The sequence below is a fragment of the Canis lupus genome, chromosome 6 (assembly GCF_011100685.1).
Source record: "Canis lupus familiaris isolate Mischka breed German Shepherd chromosome 6, alternate assembly UU_Cfam_GSD_1.0, whole genome shotgun sequence".
Taxonomy (NCBI): domain Eukaryota; kingdom Metazoa; phylum Chordata; class Mammalia; order Carnivora; family Canidae; genus Canis; species Canis lupus.
Window position 1 is genome coordinate 68,483,087 of NC_049227.1, and position 7,734 is coordinate 68,490,820.

The 7,734-nt window shown below is 38.3% G+C and overlaps 1 long non-coding RNA gene across 1 annotated transcript; it reads left to right on the forward strand.

Moving 5' to 3' along the window:
* Positions 1-367: 367 nt before the first annotated feature.
* LOC111096532 lies at positions 368-7,152 on the forward strand. Its single transcript, XR_005360466.1, has 4 exons — positions 368-499; positions 2,839-3,033; positions 4,859-4,909; positions 6,445-7,152. It is a non-coding gene; the product is annotated as an uncharacterized LOC111096532 (long non-coding RNA).
* Positions 7,153-7,734: the final 582 nt, after the last annotated feature.

Here is a 7,734-nt window from a genome sequence, read left to right on the forward strand (position 1 = left end):
TCAATAAAAAGCCAATTATTAATCCTGCAATTACCCAGCCTTATCAGCACTGCCCACACATGCTGACTATGGCTAGAGTTCTAGATGATATTCTTTTCATTAGTGTGGCCAAAGGGAAATTTAATTAGAGATACATCTCTTGAATGGACAAGGGAAAATATAAGGATTAACAAATTAATCCTAACGCTTAATTACATTAAAATGTTTATCATTCCGTATAGGAAATATTGACACTCTAGCTAACCTCCTCTCTATGTGTTCTCGCTTCTATAACAGTCAAAACACTATTTTTGAAGAGGAAAAAAGGTGGGATTTCCTTCCTGCCAGCTTGCGTCCTGCACAGGAAGAAATAATCAACCCAGTTTATTCTGGACCCTATCAGTTCCTGACCACATTCCGTAAATGCAGGCGTTCGGAAGAAAACAAACTGGTACACAGGTAACAGAAACCCAGCGATGTACTGATGGAGAGATAGGGAAACGGTGACTAATGAATTCAGGTAAGTCTACAATCAAGTGATGGGAAGAAAACCCCGGGTGGGATCTTTAAAGAGAGAGGTACACTTGCATCACAAACCTGTAGCACCCGAGCCAACAACTAAAGTCCTCCAATAAACTGCAATCTCTGCCTGCCCACCTCATCCTCAGCTTCTTTTTCCTGGCCTTCCTCACTGTCTGCACGTTAAGATAACTCAGGGGATTGCTCAGCTGTCTAAAAATAAGGCCCAGCTCTCCGGTTGTAGAACACCCACTCACACCTTTCCGTGTGTCTGCTGGAACTTCACTATTATTGTTTTGACATTTAAGAAACAGATGCACGTTTTTCACTTTGGAGGGCAGACATCTGTTTTTCAGAATTCTTTCCAGAAGCTGGAGCTTTCGAGCAGGAGCCTATTAAATTAAAGAAGCCCTGCCATCTCGCCCCCTACTTGTGTCCCTCCATGGAAACTATCTCCAGAAACAGGACAGAGAAACTTATGAATCAGCTTACAAGCAGGAAGGCTCTCCTGGCGTTGATTAAAAAAGTCCCTACAATGTTCACTCCAAAGTAATCTATGCTAATGCAGTTTAGTAGGAAGAAGGGAAGAAGGAAGTGGAGCTTGGAGCTGCCATCTATGGAGAGCTGCCTGAGGAGCCAGGGAGCCCAGAACTTCAGAAAAATTGCATAATTCCCATGAAAATTAATTCTGTCTGTTGTTATTAAGAAAAATCTAACCTAAAGTGCATATAATCATTTGTGTCTGGTTCTGGCATGTTGAACACCCTGGTGAAAGGGGGTGGGGGGCGGTGTTTTATGAAACGTACATGGGAGGAATTCTTTTTTTGTGTGTTGTTTCATTTGGGCTTCATTTTAGGAGGGGGTTCTGTTTTGATTTGACTCTGGAAAGTAGACATTGCCAGCTCCATCAAAGTGGAGTTTCCAAAATATGAAATTGCAAAGCCCTCAGAACATATCTAGTTCATCTGGAATTTGTAAATATATTAACTCGCTATTCTCCAGGGGGAAAATGGTATGTTTTAGATGAATTTTGGATGTAAATTCTAAACAGGTGGACAGAGCAGCAGGGAGGACGATAGCAGGCTTTCCGCAGGGGGCCCACACCACATAGTTGTAGAAAATGAATCACAGGGATTGGTGGTAAAAGAAATCAGATTTGCCAAGCCGAATATTTATATATGAAAGGAGCATGAATGCTCAGTAAATTATAGATCGGGGATTCAAAGCCATGCGTCCAGAGCCACAGTCACGCAGACTCACTGCAAGCCACTAACGGGCCTTCAGGAAAACAATACACACAGTTTTAATTTAATTTTCCAAAATTTTGTGCTAGAGCCTGAGCCTTCATATGGTGAAAAGCATCTCTCCCTATATACAGACTGCACACGTGCCTGGGAGCAAAGTTGTTTTTTAATTACAAACATTTGTGAGCTTCCCCGCTGATGACACCATTTGTGACACTGGCAGGAACAGAGTTCAAATGAGAGGTGATGAACTTTACATCCCTCCTAGTTAAATAATACCGAAGACAGCAAGGGAGTCCCTGTGTCATTTTCTAGCAAGGTACAAACTGTCCCGAGAATAAATAGCGGATGTTGTTTTTGGTGCCACACTCCCAGTGGGGACACAGATATTTTTGTGGAATTTCCATTTATTGCTGGCATTCCAAGAAATGGCAGTTTGTTTGTCTTCTTCCGAGTTGGCAATCTGCAGGAAGCTTGAGAGTTTTGTTGGAAAAAAAATGCATTTTAGCACTTTCAAAACATTGGAAGTTCGACGTCTCGATGGCCTTGGTTTACGAGGCTTCTTGAAGCGTCACAGCCATAAATGAAGAAGCCTCCTCGGCGACATTTGCCTTGGCACAGCCCTCTGATCCTCCCAGGTGTTTTGTTCTGCATGACAAGCAAAATAATGATAATAACATAATTAAGATTTACTGAGCATTTACTACTTACAAGACACTGGATTAAATGTTTTGCATTCATTATCTCACTTAATCCTCACTCTAACTCTGGGAGTTAGGTAGCATTATTATCCCCTTTACAAAATGGATGAGGAAGCTGTAGTTTGAAGAGGTTAATTAATTTGTCTGAGATTATTCATTCTAATCATTGGCACCGCCAGACTCAAAGGTAGAGTTCTCTGACAATAAAGCCATCTGAGGCTTCTCCGTGCAAAGTGAACTGACCCTTCTCCCAGTCGATCAATTTAATTTTCACTAAAGTGCTGTTGCGGAGTATTAGCTTTCAAAAATTATCTCCAAAAATGTGGTAAGCCTATGTTGCTTGACTTCATTGACCTTGGGTTTTCCTGGACCCTGCGGACTCTTCTCTTCCCCAGTTCTCTTATCCCAGGTAAATGAGGAAGGTGATGGCCCAGCACTCATTGCTCAGCCAACTTCGGAGCTGTTGTTCAGAAGTGTTCAACTGCCAACTTCTTCTCACTGGAGCCTCCGCTCTGGGCAGCCCAAGGAGACAAGACCTACGTGGCCTATTCCTGACAGTCCTCATCTAAATGACAACAAAGTCCAGTCTTGTAAGTTCCCCCATAGAACAGGACTCTAACCAGATCAAACACCAAGGCAGTGATCCTAGATCCACATTTATCCTAGATGTTTGTAGGTGGGAGTTAGACCACCATTTGTCCCGCCTTCTAATGGTGGAGGGTCACACGTAAGCTCTTTGTGGACCTCCAGAGGATATCTCTAATACAGGTTTGATGAAAGAGGGCAAGAAATTCTCTCACAACTGGGATGACCGAAAGCATGAAACCCAAAACACAGTCTTTATGAATATTATGTCCTCATAAGAATTATCCCTCATTCACTCTCATGAAATCTCAAAGTAGCTGAGGAAACTCAAAATTTTTAGATTAGATTCTATGGAATTTATCTTGTAAGCATGCATTTGGTGATAAGGCAAAGATTTTAGCACGTTTTATGTAAGTGGCTAACAAAAATTTCCATTTTTGATGTCCTGTTATATCATTATACTTATATAGTTATGTTTTTACTTGTACCAGTTGCTTCAGTTTATTATTTATCTTTCAAGGATGGTTCTTTGAGTTTATTAAATATTACATTTGTTTATGCACTGTAATTAATGTCTTCCTTATTGTTATTCATTGTTTATAATTTTTAAAATAATATAAAACAATATCGATTTATAAATATTTAACCAAATCTTTAATTAAAAACCAAGGCTAGGCCTTGGAAATGTAATGATTGAGTCTACATGCATGAATTGTAGGGTTTTGAGCATATGGTGTCAAGTTTACCTTCTAGGAAGTACTATTATAGTATCTTTTTATTTTCTGTACCAATAGAAAGTAGGTATTATAATTTTCAAATATATTTGATCTTTTACTGGATTAATTTAAAAGCATAGGGATTACCATGCTTATATTTAAGATTTTGCCTTCTTTTATTATCATTTAGGGTTTACAGGGTTGAAATTTAACATATTATTTCAAAAGAAAAAACATGTTTAATGGCATTAAAACTTTCAATATCTTTTTTTAAGATTTTATTTATTTATTCATTAAAGACATGGAGAGGGAGAGAGAGAAAGGGAGAGAGAGACAGACAGAGACACAGGCAGAGGGAGAAGCAGGATCCCTGCAGGAAGCCTGATGTGGGACTCGATCCCGGGGTCCAGGGATCACACCCTGAGCCGAAAGCAGATGCTCAACCACTGAGCCACCCAGGCATCCCTATCAATTATCTTTTTGAATATCACTCTAATACTGGATTACTTAAAATGAATAGATAAAATGATAGGAAATACTATTGTTAAGGTTAAATAATCTATTATTACTTATTTCTTACCAAAACAAGTATAAAAAGTGAAATTCTTTGTGCAAAACATAAAATATCCCCTCTCCTTTTAAAGAAACTTCCATTCTTTGGACTGGAATTGTCCATTATTTCTTTTCTCTATTTTTTTCTTTTCTTGGAGTATGCAGGACTTATTCTGCTAGAGTTATTAATGTGTCAGCATTTCCATCCTTTTTGAGAGGTTTATAAATCAGCCATAAAAAATGTGATGCTGGCGTAAACTTGGCATATATTCTTAGCCCAGAAGCATTATTTTTTTCACACTTTTTAAATGAAATAGTTTGGCTGCTATGAACCTACAAAAAGGCGAAATCTAAATGTTTTCTGACTCTATATGTGGTATGCCCTTTTCCTAAAAAGATCTGTTCAACAAAAAGGAAAGGAAAATGTAGAGACAGTTCAAGATAACAGCTTTGGGGAAGTCATTACAAGTTTGCCCTGTCAAAGATTTCTGTGTTAATAGCTTCATGTGTACATCAATGCATACATAATAATAACTTTACAACTTGTCTGACTCCCACTTAGGCAGCAATGGGGAAACGTATTCAAGAGAGAACAGGCAACCTACAAGCTGAGGTATGTATTTAAACATTTTAACTACTGAAATCCTTTCTTGTTATCACCCACGGTTTGGTAACCAAAGCTCTATAGCTAATAGAAGAGAGCATAGCAGACGTGTCAACATGTTACAGAAAAAAGAAAGTATAATCTTCTCTCTATGTAGAAAAGTCTACACAGTGCTCTAGTTTCTTGGAGTTGGGGGCCAGGAGACGTGAGGGGACAAAAGGAAAAGAAAGGTTTCAGTATTATTGCTACTTAATGCTTTTTATCCTATTTTATTTTATTTTTAAAGATTTTACTTATTTATTCATGAGAGACACACAGAGAGAGGCAGGGACGCAGGCAGAGGGAGAAACATGCTCCCTGCAGGGAGCCCGATGTGGGACTCGATCCCAGGACCCTGGGATTGCGACCTGAGCCGAGGGCAGATGCTCAACCACTGAGCCACCCAGGTGCCCCTACTTAACATTCTTCAAACTTCAGAAAAAGTCTGAGGCATTTTTTTGATTATTTTAAAGTGCAAAGGCACTCAAATAGATAATAAAAATTGTCTTAGATGCAGTATTCCTGTAATTATCTCATTTATAAAGCTTTCGTTGAAGTATTAACCACATAATCATTGAAAAGCAATTAAGAAGAATTAAAATATGTTTGTCAGTTCCTTTCCTCCTCCTACTTGTAAGATAAGCATTGTCCAAATAGTAATAACTAAGAGAAATTATATAGTTTTACCACATAGCTGATAATCACAAGTTAATAAGACTAAAGTAAATCTGTAGTGTTGGTTTGAAGTGAATCCTCTGTATCTTACATTTCAAAGGGGAAACTGAGGTGAACCATAATAGGGTAATCATTCCCTAAGGGAACTCACTTTGTCAGTGAAATACTTAATGTCTCACAAGAAAATCACCAAAAACCTCTGGACACAGTTCATTGACCTTGAAGAGATTATATTTCACTTCCAAAGATTGCCAGGTTGTTTTATCAAGAGTAGACCTCAAGTAATATCTGATTTTATTTTATATCCCTACTCTAGAAAATTTCCTCCCTATTAAAAATATAGGAAATAGAAAGAAAATCTTGGATGGAGAATAATATCATCTAAATGTAAAAGGAAAGAAGTTTCCTAGTATTTTTCTTTTTTTAGTTTCCTAGTATGATAAAGTATTGCCCAGTTCCTTATATCTCAAAGAACAAATAAGATGTTTCACATCCATACCTGGATGGATTTTGACTTACTCTCATTTCATAATAAATCAACCATTTTCCAATCACAGATTCTATTCTCAGGTCAAAAACTACTCATCAGCAATGTTATATAACTTTTTTTACAATATATAATACACTGCACACAAATCATTTTTGAGGGCCATATGAAAATAATTCTGATTTAAGATTTAATTCATTGTTATTATAATCTATAAACTTTCTGACAATTAAAAGGATAGCATACTGATTAGATTTGTTTTCCTCTCTACATTTCTTCATAACAGAACTATTCAGGTCTACAATACAAGGAAATATTTAACTTGTGTTTCATTCAATTTTAGATCTGTAATCAAGACTCTCTACTGGCTACAGGGCCAGTAACAGGCCAAGAACTGTTTATCTGCAGAAGAGATCAGAGTTTTGCTCCAAAATCCCAAGGTCCTGTGCGATAACTCACCTACAAGGACTTCCCAAAGGCTCCAAACAGCATCTCTGTCCACCACTGGCACTTAAGCCCCATTGGATCTGCTGGATCATGTGGTCCTGGTGATAGAGCAGAGGCCACAGCCGCCTGGATCTGCTGCAGAGCTTTCTCTTGTTCTGTGCCTCACTCAAAACCAGCAGCTCTTTGCATCTATCAACAAATAGTCTGGAGTAACACATCCAAATGAGGAATTTGATGCTTCCAAAACCAAAAGGCTCACTAGGCATTGTGCCTTGTAGTGGGGGTAGGGGTGGGGTGTGACATGTGACTACATATATGTGTACATGCATGTGTGCATGCACTTCCAATCCTGCCTTTGAGAAATAGGATCATCCCTTTCTTTAGGAAGAGGAAAATGGATTTGAAGGTTAATGTAATTTGCTCTGAGTCACTTACATAGCAAAGAGCAGAAAGAAAGTTCGAGCATAAGATACATTTGGTCTATTTGAAAGATTGTGTTCTTTCAGTTACATCCTACTTTTTTTTCCTTGTACCCTCTCCCCTCTCTGGCTCTATGGAAAAACTAGGCACTGTCGAGTAGCAAATACAACAATGATTAAGTGCATTCGTTCACTCGTTTAACATATTTTGTTTATAATTTACCACTTGTTAGGCCTACACTTAGCATTGCGAATATAAATGTTAAAAGATATCATCATTTATATCCTCAAGGAGCTGAATCTCGTGCAGAGACAAATATTCAGACTAGAATTATGTATTAGTTATATGGATTGCCCTAAAAAGAAATGTGGTCCCAGATTCAGTGGTGGGCAAAGGGAGAAAGAAGGGGGTGTGGGTGTGTGTGCATCTTGATTGGAGTAAGGGAGATCTATATTAAGAGACAAAAAAATGTGTAAAAGTTGCTGGCGTTATAAGAATTATAAGTACCTTGGTATTGCTAGAATGTATGTATATAGAGGAAAGAGATAGAACAAACTAGACAGGCAGTGGCGCCATCAAACGGAGCTATCTGTATGCAATATGGATTGGAAGGCTTGAAATATTTTGAGCACAGGCATGGGGAGAAAATGATAGAATCTGGACACTAAAAATAATACTCTTTGGTCAATGTGGAGACTGATTTTGAAGTCATGTGATCTACTGCAGGTGAGCTGTGCCCCTTATGACAATTAAAAAGACATAACTG